We start from the raw sequence: 26,641 nt of genomic DNA on the forward strand, positions 1-26,641 counted from the left end.
AACACTGAGAATTTACTGCATAAATATGAATTTATTTGTTGTGGGTACTTCGTCTTTCAATGACTAACATAATAAAAAATTAATAAATAATAAAGCAATTAGACTCAACTAGAGCAAACATAGGGTATCTGTAAGTTTTTCAAGCTCCAATAGCTGGAGCTGCCTTGTGCTCGTATTTATTAAATTGACACATGCTGACAACAACCAGGACAACGCCAGCGTTGAGGCATCGACGCACTCAAAAAGAAGTTGCACTTGGTCAAGAGCAAACTCAGTGCCGCAATATGCCTTCTTTCTCTTTCGTTTCCCCACTCTCTGTCTCTTTCTCTCTTTATCGCTGCTGTCTTCTGGCTGCTGTCAGCCTCCCATCGTGCTGAACTCAGTTTCAGTTTCCTCTTTTCGCATGTCAGTTGCAAAAATAAATCACTCAAAGGGAAGTCAGTGTGTGTGCCACACGAAATGGATACTTACTCCCCCTCCTCTCTCTCCTCTATGCACCCCTTTGCTCTTCATTTCCTGCCTGAGAAGATGAGGCAAGCAAACTGCTTCAATTTCAGTTGCAGTTGCAAGCAAAACACACAGCAAACAACCCAAAAAAGAAAATGAAAAAACTACGAAATATTTTAATTTTTCGCAAAATTAACTCGACTCGAAATTATTATGCAAATGCCAAGAACAACAATTGCAGCACACACACACACACACACACACCCGCACACACACACTCTTAGCACACACGCCCAAATCACTTAAGTGGGCTGCTGGCTTAGCTGCCTCTAAGTGCGCAGCATAAAACAATAATTGCAACATCAACAACAAACAGCAGCTTTGTGTGGATAGAGGGGGGAAGTTTTCAGGGGGGAAGGGCTGTCCAAAGGGTTGGTAAGTTTTCTTTCGCCAACGCCCGCTATTCGCCTGATTAATACAAATGAGCGGCGATTTGTCATGTCACTGCGTTTAAATTTATCATTTTACTCGACAGGCGAGAGGCGCCCGCTGCAATTGTTGCTTTTGTTGTTGTTACGATTGTTGTGATTGCTGCTGCTTTTTTTATTGTTGTTCTTGTTCTTATTGCTGTTTCCTACATGCCCTGTCGTAATGCCATTTTGTTGCCCATTCCTTCTGCGCTTTCCCCTTTTTTTTCTATGTTAGCAATTTCTCTCTCTCTCTTTCGCTTGTTTGTTTTTTGCTGCTTCCGGTCTGGCGTTTCCTACACCCTCATCCAAAAAATAAAAAACAAAAAATGAAAATAACAGCGATGGCGCCAAGATCACACAGCCAATGCACATTTTGGCGCTGATTCTGAGTAAATTTTATGTAGCATATGGCAAGGCGCAACATTTTTTTGTTAATGGCCTGTAAAAGTCTGCTTTTTCAGCCTGCAATGTTCTCTCTTTTTGTGTGTGCTGCCGGATAGCCGAACATTTTTGCTTGGCCATTGACATGACGCTCGCTTTTGCAAAACTCTGTTGCTGCCACAGCAATTGTTTGTTAGTATTTCGTTTTTTTTCCGTTGCTGTTGTTGTTGTTGTTTGGCCAAAAGCATAATTCGATTAGCTTTTATCGCAGCGTGTTGAACTGCAATCATTGCGGAAAAATGCCAATTAGAAAAGTTATCTGTCTCTCCTTCCTCCTCCTCTCTCTTTCTCTGTCTCTCAGTTTGAATTCAGTTACTATTCTAGTCGACGGTTGCAGCTGTGGCCAAGTTTTGTGCTGCTGCTGCTGCTGCTGTTGGCTCAACTTTGAGCTAATGAGCAACAGCGAGCCAAAGTCAATGAAACTTTTGCCTTACATTGCTCAAAATACTAAAACACAAAACAAGCTCGACACACAAATCCAGCATTTCAACAAAAAGCAACGAAATTTGAGTACAATAAACTTTATGTTGCCAGCAACAACAGCAAGACAAACAACAACAACAACAGCAATTGACAATAGCAACAACAACAGGAGCAGCAAAGTCGAAAAGGAGCAGCAGAAACAGAGCAGAGAGAAGAGAAAAGGTAGCTAAAACTATTCTACACAGCACCTGCGATAACATGAGCTTACAAACACACATACTAAAACACATACACACACACTCAAACACACACACACCGATACGCAACAACCTTCGAAAACTTGGCAGTTTCATTTTCACTTTAATCAAAAAGTTTTTGCAACGCCACCAAAAATTTGCATTCATTTTAATTTTACGCTAAATAAATTATTATCTAAAGCACTAAACGTAAGCAAGAGTGTGTGTGTGTGTATGTGTGTGTGTTTTGTAAAGTTTTGCCTTGCTGCATGCAACGCTTGGTTGCCACAGTGCTGAGTATAGGAAATTGAAGTGTTGCACCTGAAGTTGCAGCTGTAATTTGGATTGATAAATGCAAACGAATTTGGCAAACTCATTGCAGCGACTCCATTGTGCCACATGCTGCACCCTTGCTGTTGTAATTAATAAATACACACAGCTCGCTCACTCACTCACTATGACTAAGATGAAGACGAGGACTGAGATTAGTCGCAGCTGCAACTGTGCCATTATTAGTGTTGCACTGTCATTTAAGTTGTTTGCTGCCAGACACACATTTGCGGCACTCGCAAGCGGAACTCGCGTTTTTGATAACATTTTAATGAAAACTGTCAGTTGCAAACGTGCAACGCGCCAAGAGGCGCCACACAGCCAACAGACAACAGCCAACACTCGCGCTGCTTTGTCAAGTGTGAATTCAACACTTGTGACTTGACATTTTTAGGCGAAATACTCCGTTGTTGCTCGCGCTATCTTCATAAGTTGCGCATACGCCGCGTACAACCACAGCGCTCATCTACTTGCGTGTGGCAGCAGCTGCACTTCGCTATACATTAGGCAAAATGCCTGCGCCAAGGCAAAACAATTGCTTCTGATGCTGCTGTGGTGCTTTGTTTGCCCAGCCGATGTGACGTCTCTTTTCTCTTGCCTTCATTTTATCTCCTTCGTTTCTTCGGCTGCACTTTGCTCATTTTGTTGGCTAAATTAAAATTGCATCCGTCAGAAGAGCAACGTGGAGTAGTTGAATGCGGTCATACTCCTTAGCTTTTCCCATTTGCCATTTGCCATTTGCCCGAAAATGTCTTCTTTAATTTCGTGCAATTCGTGCCACGTTACGCATACGCCACGTGGTCGGTGGAAGTGGTGGCAACAACGTCTTAAAGTCGAATGCTTAACAATTTAATTGCGGGCACGGAAATGAGCTTTTGGCCATGTCAAACGTGACAGCCTAAGCGCACATTGCACAGCCACCATGAGGCAATTAACTTGCCACACGCCCAGCAACAACAACAACTAAGGCAAGCAAAACAAAAAAAGTTCGCTGCGAAATGCATTTAAAAATGGCTCACGGGCGCCATTTTGTGAGTTGGTTCACCAACTGGCAACTCAATTTGAGTGCAAACGACCAAAGCATAAACAGAGGGCACTAGAGTAGTCGACCCACCCACACACACACACACACACACACACACACACACCCACACACAAACACCCGCACATAGAGAAATAGAGAGCGACTCGAGCAATGTGTGCGAATCGGATTGGCCGGTCAGTTGGATTTGTTTGTGCATCAAATTGCAATTGCCGTTGCATTTGAATGCATGCATACAACTAAGCGTATGTGTGTGTGTGTGTGTGTGTGGAAGTGTGTGTGTCGAGCGGAAATAAAACCAAAACGGATATGCTTACTAAGTGCCTGTACACACAGCGGCCACATCCGCCGGTGCAAGGTTGTTGCAGACTTCAACGCCAGCGGCAAAACCAACGCCCCGACTTTATTTTTAGACATTGCCCTCCCCCTCCCTTGACCCACCTTTGATGCTCTGCCCTCGTGTGTGCTGATGTCCTGGTGCCCTGGTCTTCTATGCCTAGCTGCCTGTGTCAGTCTATTTGCATTTACGGTGATAGGTGCATCCATTTTAGTTATTCTTCTGCACTCTTCGAAAGGTTAAAACGTTTCTTCATGTATTATGTAACCTGAAAATACGATGAAAGCACTATTAGTTTTTGATTATTAAATATGAAATGCAAATATGTGGAAGGGATGGAAATAAAAGGAAAATATATTTTTGAAGTGTACGTGCTTTATATTTAAAAAAAAAGTAAAATTTGCAATTTTTAATTATTAAACAGATCAATTTTATGAAAAACGATATATGAATTATAATATTCACAGATTTGTAAAGAATAAAATATTTACAAAAATCATGTGAAACTGTTTTAGGCATTATTGATTTTTGATAATATTGTAACAGAGTTTAAGATGCAATTGTCGAATTTGGCAATAAATAAATAAATTTGACATAAACTGTGCACTTTTTTCGATTTATTTACTGTTAATTGTAATAGTTTGTTATTCTTTATTGACTTAGCTTAAATAATTTATTTATTAAAGTCAAAAAATTTTAAATTTTGTGAGTACATTGCTATCTTAATTCTGAATTCAATCGTGATACATTCATTTAAAATAGTTGATGCATGGAAAAGGCATTTGACATTCATTTTATTGTGAAATGTCTAACAAGCTTAATTTTAATTTGGTCTAGACTATGTTATAGTTACTAATTACCATTACCATTACTAATAATAGTAAAACTTGTATCAATAGTAAATGGTTAGGCATTCGACTTCACCTCTTTTTACATATTATATATATTTTTTTTGTATTAAATAAAATATAATTTTTTTGACATAGATATAGAAACTATTTTAAATTTTCGTTAACTTTCACATTCTTTATACTTTAACCAAAAATTTAAATTAAATTGGATTCCCACATCGTTCAACTGCAGTATAGATCAATTTCTGTTAGAGTATCTCTGTTGTTTGAACTGACCATCAACACTTTTCATTTCGAGTCCGAGTTACTTTGAGTTGGGTGTAAAGTCGAGTTGAGAATTTGTTGCCCACTGTGAGGCACAAATTGTATCGCCGATAATAGACAGCAGCAATTTGGTAGCGATTTTCATGGAGATTTATGAAATAGTTGGAGTGGCAACAAAAACTGGGCAAAGCTCAATGCCGCTGCCATTGAGGTATTGAGGTACACAGAGAGTTTACTTTCCAGTTGGTTGCATATCCATTGGACACTCTATCAGACAACGACAGCGACTTGCCCCAAAGTTGAATGTACTTTAATAAATTGCTACAAGTTTTTTGTGTCACTGGAGTCGAAGGAGGCGGCGACAAGGCAGCAAGACAGAGAGGCAGCAAGGAGACAAGCAACGGGCTGAGCATCTGCTCTGTCGATGTCCTCGGCTTGGTCAATAAAGTCAATTTCAAACACAGATTGAATGTCATGGAGGATATCATATGCGCGCTGGCACTTGAGCCAAGGGAGACGCAGAGACGCGACAAACGCATCGATTCAAAAGTTGAACAAGACAGAGCAGAAACCGAAAGAGAGAAAGAGAGCGGAGGAAAGATAGACCGCAGGAATCGTTAGACGTTGTCTGCGCTGGCAAAACTTGTGGCGCAAACTTTGCAAACAAAGCAAAAACTTTGACAGCTTTTGTTCGTCGTGTTGCATACGATTTTGGCTTTTCCCGAATATTTTCCTATATAATTCACACCTCACAGACCGCAGTGGCAACTGTTTTTCCTTCGGCGAAGTCAAATGCGATTGCATCGCCAGCTGCTAATTATTCCGAAGGCAACGCCAACGCCTTCTTTCTTCTTCTGTCACTGTCATCCTTTTTGTTTCTCCCTCTCTTTCTGTTATCAGTGAGGAGTGCGCATCTCAGTTGGTCCGTTAAATCGCCTTAGTTTCGGCTGGTCGCCTCGTTCGCTCTGGGGAGCAGCGTGAAAGCTAGGCAAAGATTTCTGCGCTGCTCGGCGCTTAGTCAAATTAATCCGCTAAATGAGTTTTGAGTGACATCAGGCTGAGCACGAAATTCGCCTGACTTGCTTATCTGTTCGAGGTCTAAACCCAAAACCCAAAAAAAGGGAAAACAAGAAGTGCAGATGTTTATGTCAAAGGTCATTCTGATACAAAGAGTGCGAAAATATTTGCAACGAAATGTGAAAACAATGCAGCGACGCATGGATATAAATACAATAAATTGAATATCATTTGTTTATGCGCTCCGATGCGTTTACCAACTGACAGGGTCGCCCAACAACTACAGCTACAACAACAACAACGACGACAATGGGTACACACACGTGTGTAAAGGAGCAACAAAGCAGGTCGAACTGCACATAAAATGTAATAAAATGCGAGCATTGCAGGTGTCATCGAAAGCGACGGGCAACTGTCAGGGCGATGACGCCAGCAAAGGCCACACTTTTGTGGCTAAAATATACAACACAGCTCATGTGAATACACACACAAGCATGCACACACACACACTGACACATATTAATGCAATTTAAAGTAAAACACAAAACTGTCCCGCTGTTGGCCAACGTGACGTATGCGCAATGTGCATGTGCGGGCATGTGCAAGGCACAAGCACAAGGCGAGATCAACAAGCGGGTGGAGGAGTGCGGAATAAGGCGTTCATAGGTGCATTTGCGTGCTGGCATCCATGGTTTCTATTACCATCCCTCCCTTCCCCATCCCACCCTTCCGTTCCTCCTCTTCCTGCTTCCTTTTGTAGCTGTAGATGCTTTTTCAATTCTGACCAAAAATGTCGAACGCGCTTAGCCCTAGTCCGGTGCCGATGGCGACGCTTTGACACGAAACAAATTTAACTTTTTCATCTCGAGCGCACAAACAAACAAACAAGAAACAAACAAACAAACCAACACTCACACTCTTACGCTCACAGACTCACTCAACGAGTCACTAAACTGAACTGTGTATGTGTACGTGTACGTGTGTGTGTGTGAGTTGGCAAGGGGGGAATTTTTACATAGAGATGCGTGCAGCTCGAACACGAACAAGCAGCTTTATATACACGTAAGCTATAGCCAAATGTTATTTGTCAAGGTAAGAGTTTCTTATGAAATTCAACAGAAATTTAGAATTACATGAAATAAATAGGTTTACATGTCTTGTTGTAACGTATACTTAATATTCTACAGTCAATGCATAAATATTCTCCCATAAATTTCTAATTTATATAAAAATCCAGAAAATAATAAACTTTCAGTTAAATCACATATTTGGGAAAAATAAATATTTATTAATCCCTACATATTTTTGCTTTGACTTAAGAGCAATTAATTTTACATTTTTAGTTATTTAATAATAATATTGATATTTGGTAATAAAGAAAATAATTATTCTCATATAAACATGTAGTTTGTCTTATAGATACTATATATTGAAACAAAATTCATACATAAATCTTAAGTTAATATTCTGCAATAAATAAATAACTTTTGTCCAACAAAATTTAGGAAAATAAAATGCATTGTGATATTTTATCAATTGTTCAGACAAATTAAATATTGTTGGCTTAGTGCTTCTCCATTTATCACGAAATATATAATATATATATAGAATAATTATTTTTAAATCGCTTAAATAATTGACAAAAAAGCTTTGTTTAATTTGATGTTTAAAAAAATTAAAAACAATATTAAGCTTGCTGCAGAAAGAAAAGTTATGTATTTTGAAGCATTACAAATTTTAATCGTCAATCAAGAATATGTCATTATAATAATGGTTAGAGGTAACAAAATTGATTCAAAGCGCAATTCGATATAATTTTGGAATGTACTCACAAAAAATACAATTGAACTGTTGATTTTGAAAATTGAGCATTTTTATGTTGTAGGTGTAGCAGTGAAGCATTGTACAAATCATCAACAACCTTGCAAATCTATTCTTCTAGGCAACACCTCAACTGTTCTCATCAGCTTACAAGTGGATTGAGTTCGTGTTGTGAATTGTGGTTGCACAAAATCACGACAGAAAATCCAACTAGAAGTGGTCTCCGCTGCTGGCGCACTGGCCATGGATGTGACACGAAAAAAATGCACACGGATCGTGGCCAACTCTAGGATGCGAACGCCAATCGGTATGCCGCCCTTTGCATGCTTTACGCTCTGCTGCATACTTTCAGGCGGCAAAGCGATTTTGCGTTTTTGGCATAGGAGGAAAGCGTCGCCGTAACAGCGTTCACAAAGTGAGAGAAAAAATAAGTAAGAGTGTTTTATATCTTTTTGTGTTGTGTGATAAACTAGTCAATGCCTTGTAAAAGATTTATAAGTTAGGCAAAGAGAGAAGAGATATATGCAACAAAATGTAGTATAACACTTCAACAACGAAATCAACTATTTTACTACTTGTTCCATTTTTTTTTTGCCTTAAAGAGCTATAGACTCCAATAACACATTTATATTATTTGCATTTAATAATTTAATTAACATCTATTGAATTTAAAGCATTGTAAAAGAGTTTTCGATATATTTTATTTTGAGCTTCATGTGAACTGTGAAATTTATTTAACTTTTCAATTCAAAGATAAAATTGATTGGATTCTTTATGAAATTATACTCGTATACGGATTCCTTCTAGTCGAGTCACATAGGAAATTATGTGACACACCTCTTGGGTTGCATTCTAAGGTTACAGGGTATAAAAAAGAAAAGTGAGCAGCGCCAGAAAATGCATAAAATATGCGCATATTTAATTTTGACTAGGCGTGCAGCCAGCAGGTGCAAGTGCATCTACCTCTATGTATTGGTGTTGTGTTGTTGTTGTTGTTGCCACTACTGTTGTTGTTGTTGTTGTTATTGCTTTCATAAATATGCATGTGGCAGTTTGTGCCTTTAATTAAAATGCAACGCAGTAGCCAAAAAAAAAAAAAATCAAAATAAAAAACGAAAACTATGTAAGGGGAAAAACTGCAAAGACAACAAGAATACACGCAAAATTTTGCGTTGCCTTAAGATTGATTGAATTTTTGTTGGTTTTCTTATACTCGCATAGCAAAAACAATTTCAATTACACAAAGTATTCGCATCCAAATGGTGTCCGGCAATTCTCTAGCTACGACTACAGTCAAAGCGTTTCTCTGCCTCACTTTATGCGCTGACTCTCGGTTATTGCCACAACTTCGGCTAATTAATTCATGCAAATGTACCCCCAAAACTGGCTGCGTTGGGGTCTAATTATGCGGCGCCCCGCTCCGATTCTTGGTGCCCTCTCTCTCTCTCTCTCTTTGTCTCTCCCTTTCCTTTGTCTATAGTCGCATTGACATTTTGTCAATGTTGTCAACATGAAATCCCAAACAGAAGTGTCATAAACTTTGACAACAGCCAAACTCTGCGACAGTCCCCAACTGTCTCATCCCGTTCTTTCTTTCTCTGAGTCTTTCTACAACTTCTGTCCTGTGTCTTCTTATCCTGTTACAGAGTACAAGGGCGTCATTTGCGCTGTCGTTTTGTAAAATTAATTAAACAAAAATGTAAGCAGAGTACAAATAATTTTCCGGCGCGTGCTCCAAAGTCCAACTTAAATGAATTTCTCAACAGTTTCGGGCTCCACAGAGGACGCAGTTCATGCACTGAGCGAAACATTTAATTTTCTAAACTCATCTAAGAAAACTCTGTTTCCTTAAATAAAAGTTGCAATTATAAATAATAATACAAGGTCAACGCAATATTTATTTAAAAGTTATCCAAAACACAAACATTAAGTTTATATCATCAATATTGAAATCGTTCAACATTTTTGATAAGCTTAAACGAACAATATTGTAATAATAAAAAAATGTGTATAGGATGTTAAGTTTTCTATTCTCTTACATAACATTTATTTACAATTCTTATAACATGAAGTCAACGCAGTCTTTCTGTATAAAGCATTTACAACACAATCTATAGTTATTAATATGCCAATCAACCATTTCGATAAGGTTAAATAAACATTAATTTGAGTAATGAAAGTAGGGAGTTAAAAATATGTATATCAGTGCAATCAATACAATAGATATTTGCACAACGTAACCAATTAATAACAACATTTTCTTGCTCACAAAACTGCAATGCGTTTTGCTTATATAAATAATATTAAATATTGGGATTTATAACGTTTTTTCTTTAATACACAGTTCAGCAAATTTGTAGCACTATTTGCTTATTTAAATAATATTAAATATTGGGATTTATAAGGTTTTTTTTTAATACACAGGTCAGCAAATTCGTTGAACTATTTGCTTTACTTCTGGCTTTTGAATTTTTACAAGTTTCTTTCTTCTTTTTAGCTCTAGCTTATTGGAATTCCGTTGGTCAATAATGTTATTTTTTTGGTGGAATATTTAAATGTAATTTATTAAATAACACTGCTAATTTTTTAACATAATAATGAAAAGGCAATAGAGATATATTTCGATCGATTGATTCCCACTTAACACATGTTATTGTGGATTTTACTATATTAAACATGAATTGTACATAAATCGAGTTTATCTCAATTTGTTGACATATCTTAATTCAGTCATAATATTGATTCCTTAATTTGACTAAAACCAAATATGTATAGAAATTTAGTTATTTGTATTAAAAAAAATGTAAAACTTGTCTCAGTGTAGATAACTTGGAGTCGGGTCATATGGGAAGCAAACTTTCTTTGGAGCTCTATTAAATTTTTAAGCTAGAGCTGGCAAACTAACTGTTAATGCTCGAGTTGTCACCTTTTTGGGCGCAAACTTATGCGAAGATTAGAAGGAAATTGCAATGAATATTTCATCTGCCACAAGCGCAGCGTGATGGCATCTGAAACGAGGGGGAGAGAGAGCTGAGGAAGAGTGTTAATGGGAGGAGATTGGCTGCCAAAATATGTGATGAGTTGTGCAAGATTGAAACAACAACTTGCTGGCGCTGTCGCTGTCGTTATCGCTGCCACACCCACAATAACAATGTAATTTGCGACAAAAGGTTTTACAAGCGCGAAGAACGAGACTCGGGAGAAGCGTGGTGAACTGGTGGCATGCCCCAAAATAAGCGCGGCAGCCAGTAATAATGCTCGTTCGTCCCAAAATGCAGTGCAAGGAAATCAACTGCGGCCAAAAAAACAATGGAAATTGCACTTAAGAAAATGAATTGCATGCAAATGAGCACGTGGGTGGCAATGCAGAGTGGCAAGGTGGCATTGTGGCAAGGTGGCACGGTGGCTTGCAAGTGGCAGGGTGGCACCATGCACAACAAAACCACAAGTCAACCAGCGAACAAGCAGCTAAGCAACAACAACAACAACAACAATTGGGGCGAGAGAAAGAGGCAACGTTGCAAGGTTATTCGGTGGCGCCCCCAGGCCACAAACAGGCGTTAAAACGCCGCCGCGAAATGTGTTGTTGCAGCTGCTGCTGATGTTACTGCTGCTGTTCTTGCTTCTGCTTCTGCTGCTGCTTTTGCTGCTGCTTTTGGCGGTTGGCAACGCGCAATAAATTTGCCATGGATAAATTTTTGTACATTTGATTTTCAGCAACTTTAACGACATTTTAATGTGCTTTGAAAACAAACAGCAAAAGCTGCCACGCCCTAACACACTCATCGTCTCTTACACTCACAACAAACCAGAGTCAGTGGCAGCAGCCACTGTTAACTTTGCCTCATGTGTTGCTGGCAAATAAAAATGCGCACTTTTAATCAAATTAATAGTTCCGTGTGCGCTCAACCTGAGAGCGTCCCAACCACACTGAGGTCAAGCAGTCAGCCCTCAACAGTCAGCAGTCGGTAGTCGGTAGTCGGTAGTCAACGGTCAACGTTCAGCTCTATGCCACGTTTCACTCTCCTGTCATCCCCTCCCACTGAAGTCCCCTCACAAAACCATCTACAGCTATTTGTGTCCTTTTTTCCACTGATGCATTCATTTCCAGCGCCATTTCGATTTCTGGCATTTAACAAATAAGACAACTCTAAGACAGCCATAGTCGACTGTGCAATACGCTGCAAAATAAAATAGTAAATTCAACTAAAGCAAAATATATTGAAATAATTACAAGTAGAAAAGAATTTATACTTTTTAAAGAAAATATTAATGTAGAATAGTAGAATACTAATGTAAAGTAGAATATTTATGTAGAATATTAATGTAAACATTTATTTTGTAAAACACTTTATTTGTAAAATGTTTATATTTCACAAGTGAATGTGGCTTCAATAATGAAACTAGTAAATTAGTATCTTATTAACTTAGAAGAAAAGAATAAATTATTAGGAAAAAAGGTATTTATATAAAAGTCCATACCTTATAAGGAAAGATTTAAAAAATAAATAAATTTTTATTAATACGTAAATTATTATATGAGGAAGTGAAAGAAATCGATACATAGTGTTATATTTAGACAGCGTCTTTGAAACTTTTTTTTAAAATTTACATTTAGTAACTAAATTTTGTAACTTCGCACTTCATAAGCCAAAAGATATAAATATACTTTTTAAATAAAAGAAAAATGTTTAATACATACGAGTATTTTGTTTGCATTTTTATAATATGATCAAATGGGTAATAACAATATTAGATGTTGTATTACAATTAAGAAGTAAATACTTAATTTAAAATTCAAAATTGAGTATATGAATATATGCAATAAATTCATTATTTTGATAATTAAACAGTATCAATTAAGTATGAAACATTTTTGGATAAAATAAATATCTCAATTTAATGTCAAAGACATAGATGCTCCTCTTGTAAGAATTAGAACAGAAGCTACCACTTATGCTCGATGGAAAAGGATATGCAGCTCGCTAAATGTTACATACACTTGCAGAGTTTTACGATACCCATTTGCAGCGTTTTTATGGTTACAGGATATAAAAGTGCAGTTCACTGTGTGAGTGCGTAAGTAAGTGAGTAAGTCTGCGAGTGTGTGTGTGTGTGTATATGTGTGTGTGTGTGATGCATGGCAAAAACACTAAAATCGCTTTGGCAATCAAATGCGAAATCAAAATCCGAAATTGAAAAACGCAAACAAAATTGTGAAGTGGACTTTACGAGTCTATCGAAAGTGTTTGAAATTCGCTAGCGAATACTTGTAATAGGACAGAGGAGCAGCACAGAAGGGGCGTATGGTGTAAAGGGGGGCGTGGCCATTGAGTCACGGCAGTGCATTAAGTGCTAACTGCCAACGCTTAACTATAGCGCAAAACTTTTGAACTGAAAACTGCTGCTGTGCAGCTCTTGAGGGCAGTCTGGCCAGCAGTCGGGACACGCTCAAAAGGACTCATTGAGCAGCTAGGAGGGGAGAAAGCAGGAGAGGTGGAAAGCAACGCGTTGGTAGCATGGGCTCTAATCAATCAATCCACAACTGTTTCCACAAATAAGTATTAAGCCCAACCACACTTTCGAAATGCTCTAATTACTTTAAAAGCCGCGCAGCCGATTGCTCTGCCTCGGCCCCTTGGTCAACCACACGCAGCAGCAAGGGAAGCAAGTGATTCAGGTGGCGTAAAAATGAGGAGAGAAACTGGGACAAGGACTGGGATAGGGACAGGATGTGTGGCATAGCTTATGTGATTTTTCACACCGTTTGCCAAAAACGCCAGCATTGCGCTTTTTATGGAACGTTTTGCAGCAATACAAACAGCCAAAGCAGACCATAAATAAATAATTCAATACGTTATTTTATTTAATGCTATAATGCCCTAGAAATATTAAACAAAATATAGGGTATATCAAAATATTCGAGTAGATATTGTTAATAAACTTATTTATGTATACTTTAAGTGTTAATTACTACTCTACTACGTTAGAATAAAAAAAAAAAAAATATGTACGATTTGCAAAAGATTTAAGCATAAGGAGAGAATGACTAAAACTTAAGGTCCAAAAGTGCTGACCATAAGCAACAGTATCGTTTCAATAAAAACATCTGAATTGCAGTTTAGTAAATATAATTTAAGTTTAGAAAGCTATAGTCTTTTCTGTATAATATTATGATTATATTATATTATATTATTCTTAAAAACACGTTACTAAGCCATGAAAGGATTAGAAAACCGTTTAACACCTTAGTTTCCTTTGAATTATATTCCAATCAAGAATTACTGAGTATTCGTCAGTCTTAATCTTTACTTCATTTTATTTGAGCTAAGTTTAGAACAGGGTATTTGTCAGCCTAAATCATTGCATTATTTATTGCCTACTTTTGCCAGTTGATTTGCTGCTGCGGCCTAACCAATAAATCACTCATTAAAGCGCCTCAAACTAATGCGACAAATGTGCGCAGCGGCCACATAAATTAAAATTAACATTTGGTTGTTACTACACACACATGTTCGAATGTGTTCTGTGTGTGTGTATGTGGCAGCACGTGAATTAGTAAAATGAAACCCCAACACGATGACCACAAGCTGCCACAGCAACAGCAGCAGCAGCTTCGCAATTTAATGAGTTCAACTTTACACCCTCACATATGCACTCACTCACACACACACTCGCACACACATTACAGTTGTTGACCTGACTAAAGTGAGCTTGGTAAATTTGAAGTTTGGCCAATTTGATGCCAAATTAAATAACAACATTTTGAATTGCTTGCGAATTGCTAAATATATTTTAAATTATTTATGATAAACGTTTTCGCAAGCCACTTTTCAATTGACGCGTTTTGCTCCCCCCACCAACCAACAACAAGGAAAGCACAAACAACAACAACAGAAACATCAACAAAAGGACGAGCCTGCGGCAAGTTGGCAACATTAAGAATGCGGAATCCCAAACCCTTTTTGCGCACCTGCCAAATGCCAAATGCCAAGGCGGCAACTAAACAAATTTCCAGCCACAAGGCGACATAAATTTTTCTTATGAATAAATTATTGAGCTCACAGCCGCTGGGCATTGAGATGTTGTTGGTCCCAAGATCTGCTCCTTCTGCTGCTCTTCACTATCCTTTCTACTTTTTTTGGGCAGGAGGCTACTTAAGCTCCTGTGTGTGTGGGTTCAACCACTTGACTTGGTCCAGTGACTCTGAGCGGGCTGTAAATGTCTTGTTTTTGCCTCAACCCCGAGCTGGATTGCATGTACACATGTTTAGTCCTTGACAGGACGACCAACAACGGTGACAACAACGACATTTAACACTTGCTCTTCAAGAGACCATAAAATGTATTTTTATATGTTTGCTTCTTGTTGCGTTGTCAAGATTCTTGTGCGCAGCCTTTTAGATAATTTATCATCATTTGCTCGGACGGTAGACGACGAAAAGTAGGCAACCATTTTTTCCACCACACTTCCTTTAAGCGCTCGCTTGATACGCATACAACTGCAGCTGAATGTCTTTCAGAGGGTTGAAGTACATCTAGAGAATGTTTGTGGTAAGTGTAATTTGCTATAACTCTCATATGACATTTGGACAACTGCTAATGAAACCCTGGTCATATTTTTAGATTTGTTGATAAATTGTCCTGTGTCTAATTTTAGATGTTTCTTCTGCTTACAAAGCGTGCTCAAATATTTTCTAAATGGATATTTTTAAAAATGAAATCGCCCAAATTTATTTTAACTACAAAAAAAATATTTTGAACAAATCAATTTTAAATATCCAAACCCAGAACTTCTTTATCACTATCGATGCCTGCAAAATCCTTTTAATTATTTTCATACAAATTTCTCTAGAGCATCAAAGTTTATTCCCTTAAAAATTGTTTCCCAATAACTGATTACTATTTAAATTTCCCATGACTATGTTAACTGTTGCTTAATTGAATTTTTGATAAATAAAATTAGTTTAACTCTTAATTTTGCTGTTATAAAACAATGCAACGCAAATATGCCAAACACAAATCGATGCATATTAAAATGTTTTGTAAACAGATAAAAGTGTAGTTTGGTCCGGGCGTGTGATAAAACTTGATATAATTTCCGCATCATTAAGGGACTGAAAGCGCCCACAGATGATCATTCAGTAAATAGTTCTAAATGTATATTTACAGCCTACCATCAGCGATTGCAATCAAACTTCAAACAAATGACACATTTCAATGTTGATTATCTTTATTTTTTTTTGTGTGGTATGCTGTGTGTATGTAAATTTAATTTAAAATTCATTTGAACGTTTATTGCAATTTTCTAAATTGCATTGATTGGACGAGTGTGTGTCTGCGTGTGTTTGTGCGTGAAAAATCAACAAATGCACAAACAAAAAAACACAGTAATAACAATAACAACAACAAATATGCAAATATGAAAAGTGATTTTGGTGCCATAAATGAATTGCATTGAGCTGGAAGCTAAAAAATAGAGAGAGAGAAAGAGAGAGAGAGTTGCGCACTTTTAATGCTAATTTTAAGGGAATTTAATTGCAATCGATTTACGATTTGCGATTGGCTTCAATTCAATTGCTTTCATTAGGTTGATTGGAAAATTCTTTGGCAAGTTATTAAATTGTTATAAATAAATATGAAATAAGTTTGGCAAACAACCAAAGGGCATGAAAACGAGAAAAGTTGTGAAAACATATTGCAACTTTCTTTCTTATCCCTTTTTGCGCCCTACTTACGGCACCCAACTCTCGAAGCAAATCAAACTGCCCTCAAGCCAAACATCAATCAATCAAGCTACCTCTTCACCCGACCTCCACATTGCCATCCCCTCTAGACTTCGAGCAAGTTTCCAGTTGTGGCTGGACTTAGTCTCAAAGTATTTACAACATATGCAACTTGTACAACGTGGCGTATGATGAATACTTAAGGGCAAGCATTTCATTATTATTATGCAGGCCCTTTTCGGTCATTGGGCTTAAGCCAACACTCACACACACAAACAGACAACACACAGCCTACACACAGACACGCACACAAACAAATACTTTTGTGGATTCGTATCGCTAGATAAATCCATGAGAAAAAGTTTTTGGCTTTGGCTTGGAAAAACTTTTGCCTTGGCATCAGTTTTGCATTTTCGCCTTTGCACTTGGCTTTTTATGCAACTTTCTATTCATGAATAATTAACGGCATTGTTGTTGCTCAATAGCGTCGGCGGTTTGTCAAAGAGCCGACTCCAAATTTCTAGTTCCCGAAAAGTAGTTAGGAATAGCTCTCTCTCTCTCTCTGTTTCACTCCCTCTCTCTCTCTCTTTCTGTCTCTGTCTCTCCTCTCTGTGTGTGAGAGGGTGGCATATTCTGGCTGCACGTGGGTTATGCTTAAAGTTTTAACTGCGCCCAGGGGCATGCAATGGTTATAGTTGCGCTTGAACTTGTCAGCCAAGTTCGAAGTCCGCAAGCAACCAGCACTAGCATGGCTTATAAAATTTAATTGGATTTTGATGCCACAAACAGCAGTAGTGATAACAAGAGCGAAGGGTGGTAAAGGGGAACTGGAGCAGCACATAAATTGATTTGCCGGCCAGCGAACAAACGCTGTTCGTTCTGCAGCCATGCACCCTAGTTGAAAATTTCTTACAACCATTTCATAACCATATCCTTTAACTATTTGCAACACACTTTGCTGCACTGCCACACACGCCATCAGTCACGCCACTTGGCTAACTGACGCTTTTATTGCACATCCCTGTTGACCGGCAACAAAATAGTTTAATTCCGCCCAATGCCAATGACCGAGTCCGCATGTTGCAGCTCCACTGCAACTGCACGATATGCAACACATGCAACACTCCATTTAAATGCCCGCACGTGACTCTCGTTGCAGCTACCAGATTTGCCTCACCAAATCGTAGCCAATACTTGCAGTTATGTCGCCCTGCTTCTTCTCTCCCCTCAATATACGCATCGAGATGAGTTCAATAAACCCTTCGATTGTTAGATGCATTTATTTTATGATTTTTAATCTCACTCCCGAACGTCATCAATCATTTGACAGCTCAATTTCAACGAAATGTGAGTGTCTTTAATGCTGCTGCACTTTTATGGTGGCATTTGAATTGTTATTGATATTAATATTGGAAGTTTCAACTGACGTTCAGCTAATTTTTTTCATTTTTCTATAAATGCAAGTCTAGTCTATATATCTTTCTATATCTTTGATAAAAGTTAGCAATATTGCTTATTCCTTTAAATTTGTATTAAAAATCAGTGAATAAAAGTTTAACTTTTCCGAAATTAATAATCCTGTTGGGTATTGCCTCAAAATAATGTATTTTGTTTAATTTTCTGTATATTGCCACAGTAAAATACATAGTACATAAAAATTGTATGTCAATCACATAATTAAATATTTGATATATACTCGCAATGATATACAATTTCAGCATGAATAAACTTCAATTTGAGTTGTCATTAATTGTCGGCAAGAGAATTAAACAAGTGAGAAAATGGACAGTTGGTTTGAGATGATTTTCTAATTAAATGAATTCACACAATGCCCAAAGACAGAGACAGACACAGAGCCAGTAGCAACAGCAGCGAAAGCAACGACAACAACAATGGCAGTCAAACTTCTATATCCGTTTCCGTTAGGTTTCTGTTACAGTTACGATTACAATTAGAAATTCGCGGCATTAAACAATTCAATTATGCAAGAGGCAAATCAGCAGCAACACCATCACCAGCATCCATCCATAGCCAATTCTTGTTCGATTCAACTTTTAATTACTAACTCAAAGGAGAAATAGTCGAACAGTTTGCTCATCGGCTGATGAGCACACTTCCCTCCCAATCTCCCACCTCACCCAACCTATCTCTCCCTCTCCCTCACTCGCTCACTTTGTCTCTATCTATGAGTATCTATCTAAAAGGGTCAGAGAAGCAGCAAACAGGCGCCGACAAAATGAAGTCTTAAATCACAGCATGTTATTTCCGCTGCACGCGCTGCGCGAGTGCGCTCCAAAGGAAGAAAGCAGAGATGTCCTGGTGGGTGTCGCTGCTGAGCTGAACGCTGCTGGAGCGGCGCATTTAACGTTCCGTTTCCGGCTCTGTGTGGCCCTGGCGAGGACATCGCGCTAAGGACGATTATGTCGCCCACGCTCAGAGATCAAAATCGCCAAAGAGAATTGTTTTTTCTGTTTCTTTTTTTTTGGTATCCAGGATACTGCTGCTCCTGCTGCTGCTTTGTTTTGCCTTTTGGGTTTTATCAGTAGCGCCTTTTATGTCATCATAACCGCATAACGCAATGGACTCCATAACAAGGAGACTGTCCCTGCGCTGCCTGCTGCTTGGACAGTCGCCGGCCATCCTGCGGAATGGCGAACGAGCAAGCGAATGTCCGTTTACATAAATTTCGTGGCGCAGCACAAGGAAAACTGTCGAGCGTGCAGAAAAATGAGATGACAAATGAAGTTTGTCGGCTAATGGCAGCGGAAATGCGAGCGGGATAGGGACGAGCACTGAAAACGGGGTTGCGGACCAGCGACGAAGGACGGGGGCACAATTGGAACGTAAACTGCGATGGGGACTGAGACTGAGACTGAAACTGGGCAGCCGTCAAAAGGTTCGGTAGGTACCAGCTTACACTTTTTGCGGCGTGGCAATGAACGGAAGTTGAAACAAACAAGTAAATAAATGGCGCCAATTGGGCGACGCAGCCAGACCACCGCTCTCTTCGCTTCCCCACTTTTAACCCTGCCGCAAAGGCAGCTGGCCAAACGAGGCGAATCCTGGCAAGGCACTGACTGCTGGTGTCGTCTGTTGTTTTAAAATTGCTGGGGACGTGGGGAATTTATTTGGTAATCTGAACTGAGTCAGCCAAAGCGATTATTACGAGTAAACACAATCCATTTTCGCGTATGATTGGTGGCTCCAGCGGTCCACATAATTAACAGCGTAGTGAAGAGCACAGCTCTGTCTGCTTAGCAACGTCATCAGATTACCGCCTCGGCAGTCCTTTTCTAGAGTTGCAAACGTAACTCAATATTAAAAAGCAATATCTTCAACCCGACAAGCACTTCACTAAGTGGCACAGTGGATGTCATCATAGATAATAGATAATAGATAATAGATAATAGATAATAGATAATAGATAATAGATAATAGATAATAGATAATAGATAATAGATAATAGATAATAGATAATAGATAATAGATAATAGATAATAGATAATAGATAATAGATAATAGATAATAGATAATAGATAATAGATAATAGATAATAGATAATAGATAATAGATAATAGATAATAGATAATAGATAATAGATAATAGATAATAGATAATAGATAATAGATAATAGATAATAGATAATAGATAATAGATAATAGATAATAGATAATAGATAATAGATAATAGATAATAGATAATAGATAATAGATAATAGATAATAGATAATAGATAATAGATAATAGATAATAGATAATAGATAATAGATAATAGATAATAGATAATAGATAATAGATAATAGATAATAGATAATAGATAATAGATAATAGATAATAGATAATAGATATTTATGAATTTTGTACGCATATCTGGCTTTGTTTTCCACTGTGACAATCTCAGTATCTATTTCGGGCTGCGTCCAAAATGATAACACAGTCTCACCAACACGCACAGAGACACTTACATATATAGTTCACTAAGGGAACTCATTGAGTAACCCCTGCCAGGAGCAAACATAAACATGCTGAAAATCTAATCGCCAGCTACAATCAAAGTGTCCAGTTTTGATATTAAGTTCAGCATTAAATGTGAGCCAGACAAGTGTCTGGGCGGCGGCCATATTCATTAAATAGCACAGATACGACAAGTACTAGCAGCGACCACTATTTGACAATGCGTATATGCGGCGTATACGTAATTTGAAGGGCGTCATGTGGGGTATAATGTGCCATCAGCTGGACATCGCCACGATTCGGCTGCGGGGCAGTCAGGACATTTACTACAAGCACACATAAAGTCAACTTTGCGTCTACGTATCAGTGTGTGTGTGTGTGTTTCACCCCAGGGCGTTGTAAATATTATTCTTATCTTACACTATAAATCTACATATGACAATTTTCGCACAGCTGCCTGACCAACCGACAGCTGCCACATGGACCAACATGCATCTTGTTTTGGTTTACCTTAAAGTTGTCGGAGCTCATGATGGGATGTTTCATATTTTACTATATTTTCAATTAGCATAATGACGAAACTTACCGCTATTGCTTATAAATTTTTTCAATGATTTCCACAATCTTATTAATAATTTTTGGAATTTGCTTTGGTAGAAGGGCTTTGTGCCTCCAGGCAATATATAGAACAGAGAGAAGGAAGCATCTTCGACCCCATAAAGTATATATATTCTTGATCAGCGTCAGCAGCCGAGACGATATCTCAGAGACTATAAGAAAGCTCTTCTTATGTTTGCACGCAGCACAAGTTACAAGTCACAAGTTTACTTGTTTGTAAATGTAGCTTTTCTTCATATTTGGTTGTCAATTTTACTCAGATACCCTAATTAGAAACTTTCTAGCAAATTTATAATATACATATATCTTCCAGTACGTTATCATTTACAAAGGCAACAAATGAAGCCAAAGATATTGGTGAAACTGCCACTTTATAGTTGTGTTGCACTAGCAGTGAGTTACGAGTTGAGTCTGCGCTTATCTCGAGCTGCCTCGCACCTTAACTTTCTGAGGAGAACAGAGAGAGAATGAGAATCAAAAGGTGGGTGTAGGGGGGGAAAGGTGGCACCTAAAGGAAATTCAATGAAACTCCCCAAAGTTGTCATAGCACACATAAGTCACTGCCACATGTTTCAGCTGAGCGTTGTGGCAGTTTTTGTGGCTGGCATGCCATGTGCGGCATGTTTTGCAGAAATGTGGCACATGCATGAAATTGCATAAATCAGGAAACTGGATACGAAAGGACATACAATTCTGCTGATAGCAAAGAGCATAGCGAAGACAACAGCAACAACTGCAGTAAAATGAAACAAAACCAAATAAAAACGAAAAGCAAAAAAAAAAAAAGAAACAAGCATGTACTACGTAGATACAACATCCGGCTGCATAGCAACAGCTGCACGCTGTATGCTGCTTGTTGCAACAACAACAGCAGAAGCAGCAGAAAGCAGAGCAACCGAGGCAAGGACATTCCGCGAAAGGACAAAACAAAACGCAACGGACAATGGACAATGGAATGAAGCGTCATAAAGGCAACGGCGTTGGCAGCGATGTTTAGTTTTATGGACTGGACACACAGGCGACGCGGCGGTCACACTCACCCTGTGGTCGGTCAGTGGCAGGTACCACAGTGGCTGCCAAGTGAATCTCTGCCTGATAAGATGTGGCAGGGAGGCGAGAAGAGACGCCAGGCTGGTTGGCTGGCTGGCTGCCTGATTGCCTCGGTGCCATCAAAACAAAGCGAACTGCGACGCTGCTGCCGCTGTTGCAGCAGTGAGTTCACGTCAGGATGAATGCCACTTAACTTTGACCCTAACGAATGCGCGATAGTTAGGAATTGCTCCTGCCCCTTGTGGGCGTATTTTTGCGTGTGTGTGTGAGTGTGTGCTAGCTTGTCGGCCATTTTGCGTTATCAGCGGTCAACGCCGCAGCAGCCAGAACATCCGCAACATCCCCAGCATTCCCATCCTTACTGCCACATCCTTTCGCATCCTTGGCCGAGGGCAAGTTGTTGACACTTTTATGAACTCCACAGATTGGCCATGTTGTGTGCGGCTTTTGTTGCGGTTTGCTGGACTTTGCAGCAAACCGCGCACGCAACGTCATACCCAATCCTAGCTGTAGCTGCTGCTGTTCTATTGCTTTTGCCATAGCTACTTCTTTCATCCCAGTCATGCACTCGCTAATTTGAGGCGACGCCAATGCAAAGCAGCCAAGCTCCAAGTCCAAAAAGCATTGAAAATTGTAATCTCGGGCATAGAAACGGTTCTTAATGCAACAATACGATAATAGATTTAAGGTACTGGCCTCATTATAATAATACTTTATAAAATTTCAATATTGATTTAAGCTGCAAATGAAATTTTTGTAAACACTTTTTATATTCTTACATTGCTTTCCTTATATTATTCATAGAAGAAAGGCCCAAATCACCAATTATCTTTCTTTTGACATTACCCAAAGGAAGTGTTTTGTTTATACACTTAGTCTAAATAGCCAAACTTATCCATTTAAAAAACTATTTATACATATTAAAATCAGTTAAATATTGTTTAATACTATATTTAGAAATTTGCTTAAGTGTCTGAGTTAATGAAAAAAACTTGAATTTAAGCATAAAAACGAAATAATACAAATAAATTGGTTAGCGAACAAATTAATTGAGCCAAGAACTCGATCAAGATGCTTCAACTTTAGTGGGGCAATACACACTATGCTATTAAGAAAAGTAGTTCAGAGGTTTCCGATAAAAGCAGGCCAAATTCCTGCACTTTGAGTAACAACACTCAATTGAACTTTTCAATGGGAGAATAAATGCTATGCTCAGCCCACAGGGCAGAGGACAAGCATCAATTGTCTGGCAACCAAAGCGTAGCTACTTCGTGGTCTGCTATGCATGAGATACAGCCACAGCGCATTGTTCCAGCGAGTGCTGGCCATTAAAGTGGTTATAGCCTTACGTCATGTGATTCGGCCGCATTGAGATGGCATTGTTCGCTGACAGTGTTAAGGTGTTGCGGCTGATGTTGTCAGCGAAGGCGGTTGACATTCGCCAAGCAGCCTAAAATCAACCACACACACACTCACACACACTGGCAATTGCAAAGCCTTGCCTCTTGGCTACTTGTCACTTGTGTATGGGTGTGAGGGTGTTTGTGAGTGTGATTGCGACTGTGGTTATGGCCACTCAAGACACAAAGCCAGCAAGAACCGGTCGTCGGCCATCGTCGAGCCGCAGGGAATGAGCAAAGGGCTCTCAAGCACATAATTGCAATCGTGATGGCTCGTAAAAATGTCAATTTTAATAAATTGCCATAAAAAAAAAATGTTTGCTGCTCATTTGCATTGAGCATTGCGCATTGGGCGATGGACGATGGGCGGAGCTGGGCAAAGTCCATCTTGACATTTTCATTACGCAGCGACAGCCATTGCACTTGGCCACGAGGCCAGCCACAGCAGAGGACAACAAGAGATGCGGCCACTCGTCGCCATCAACACTCTATTGTTGTATCTCTCTCTGCATCTCTCTTTCTCTCGCTCTGTGCTTCTCTCATCTACTTTCGCTCTCAGTAGAACTTGCAAGTGCCTCCATTCCATTTCAATTCTCCCTCGCAGTTTGCATAATGTGCTCTTACAATATTTTAATTAAAAAATTTCTGCAGTTGATTCTATGTTTTGGGTTCAGTTCATTATGCGGTTGCATTGTGTTTTCGGTTTGATGGCGCATTAAGCCAAAAAGGACTTTTCAGTTCGAATTCTTTGGCCAAGTGACAGGCTGACAATTGTCACAGCACAACGGCAACAGCAACAGCAGCAGCAAAGCAGCAGCATCAGCACTTGAGGCACAAGACAAACAGCTTTTATGCAATAGGACTATCTATAATGTGCTCCAGTTCGCATCCTCGTCTCCGTTGAGGGGGAAGCAACCGATTTGTCAGGCTTGAGAAATGACCACACAAAAAGACGCAATAACTTGGCCAACTGGCTGTTCACTTTTAAATTAATTGTTTGTGCACAAATTGTATATACAAGCATGAGGATAAATGCACTGAGAATAAATTGCGATGCCTTAAGTTAACATTTTGAATCATGTGTATATTTCATAATTTTTACTTTGCACATGACTCGTTGCAAATTGTTGTATAAGCAAGAAAACAAATTAAATATATTATTAGCTTCTTAATATTTAATGGAAAAAAGAAAAGAAATTATTTTTTTAGAAATTATTTTTGAAGTTTTAAAAGACCTTCAAGACACTAAGAAAAATGAGTGACTCTTTAAAGTTGACATCTTTACATTTTAAATTAGCATTTTTATTTAAATAATTTTCACACTGTATCTTCAAAATTATTAGATAAGCATGGAAATCTAAAAATGATTAAATTAATGCAAAATATATAAGATATTATTATTGATATAAAATATTACAAGTCTTCAAGATTAGTTACAGTGCAGATGAAATGGAATAAAGATGAACAAATTGCCGAAACATTCAATCAATATTAACAGGAATTACTGAAAGAGTTGCCTTGAGAAAAATCTACACTTCAGCTTGATTTATCCCCTCAAGGAGCAACATGGAATGTGTTTTTCTCAGTGCACACACAAGTGCAAATGAAATGGAAAACGCAGCTGTTTGGACATGTGAGTGTGTGAGTGTATGTGTGTGTATGTATGTGGCAAACAACGCCCTTACACGACAGCACAAGTGACGGGACACATGGCGTATGCGTGCTGCCAGCTGTCACCAGCTAATGGGATACAAAACAACTGCAGTCTCATTGAAAGCCTCTTTCTCCTTCTCGTTCTCCCTTCTTCCCTTCTCACTTTCTCTCTTCGTCTTTCTCTTGCTGTCTTTTCACATGTTTTTATGTATGTTCTAGGCAAACATAAATAATGAAACATACCACACTTGATTATAGCTCCAAAGCGACGCAACGCTAAAAAAGTAATTAAAATTTTGTCAACATTTTTTCTAACTGTTTCTCATTGCCGGAATAACATTCGAGATTTAGGCGCTTGCTTTAAGCCATCTGTTTGCTTATGTGGGTGCTCAAGTGTACGTGTGTGTGTGAGTTCGCAACTGGGAGAATTCAAATATCATGTCGCTTGCTCAACACCTAACCAAATAGCATCATAAAAAACCCATTAAAATGCAAAACTGTCGCAACAATTGTGCGGGGCGTGCCGCACACCACAAAATGCTTAATAATAATGTTTAAATTTAGCTTTTTTCCTCTATATTTTGGTTATGTTAAGCAAATATTTGGTTGGCTAACAAATACATGGCGTAATTGTAGCATTAACATCTGTTCAAGCGCACGTTTCAATTTTGATTTTAATAAATACGCTACAAATTATAAATTGCTTAAACGGTGAGAATATTGGCTAAGGTTTTAATAGTTCAAATTAAGTTAATATTTTAAAATGAAATTCAATATTTTTAAAATAAATAATTAAATAAATAAATACATAATAGAACTTACATAGCTTATCATTTCCACCACTCTGATAACTATTGCTTTCGTTTCTATAGGATAACTAGTTGTGTAGCAAACAAAAGCAACTGCGTGTTTCTGATTTCGGAAAGCTTATTAAGCACTTTGTTGGCTTGTAGCTTTAATATTAATAAATGTGGTATTCAATTGATAATATACAAATGAAAAACTCGTTAGTTTTATCGGCGCCTATTATTTATATATGCGTCTGTGCGTCTCCATATGTGCGTGCATGTATGTGTGTGAGTGTGTGGGCGTGGCAATCAATTGTTGTCATCATATTTGCGCGATTTTCAGCTTATCATTATTTACATGTGCTGAGCTTCAAGCGCTAATAGCTAAACTATTCTAATCCATTGTAAATATTTGCGCAAATGCCAAACATAATGGCTACACGCATATGTCTTTCGATATGAGTATGAGAGAGTTTATATGTGTCATGTCTTTGTATTTGTAAAGTGTGTGTCTCAATATGTGGGACGCACAGCTTCATTAATATTGCGACAGACATTTGAAGTTGTGGCGAATGTAAATACTGGCATCATTTTTCGCTTTTACTTACGATGCGCTGGATATCGTCCATTTGACGTCGTTAAATGTTAGGAAAACTCGATAGACCGCAAATAATTAATTCTATTCAATTTGAGACAGAACAAAGCTCAAAACTCATTAGACTTTAAATGCAATCAACTTTTTGCCGCACATTTATTGTGTGCTATGAGTGAGATC

General features: G+C 38.4%; 1 long non-coding RNA gene across 1 annotated transcript; it reads right to left on the reverse strand.

Annotated features, from left to right (window-relative positions):
- On the reverse strand, positions 1–26,641 carry LOC133836223 (uncharacterized). Its single transcript, XR_009893690.1, has 3 exons — positions 26,475–26,641; positions 3,831–3,994; positions 1–1,578 (listed from the first exon to the last, which is right to left on the reverse strand). It is a non-coding gene; the product is annotated as an uncharacterized LOC133836223 (long non-coding RNA).

This window comes from Drosophila sulfurigaster, chromosome 2R (genome assembly GCF_023558435.1).
Source record: "Drosophila sulfurigaster albostrigata strain 15112-1811.04 chromosome 2R, ASM2355843v2, whole genome shotgun sequence".
Lineage (NCBI taxonomy): Eukaryota > Metazoa > Arthropoda > Insecta > Diptera > Drosophilidae > Drosophila > Drosophila sulfurigaster.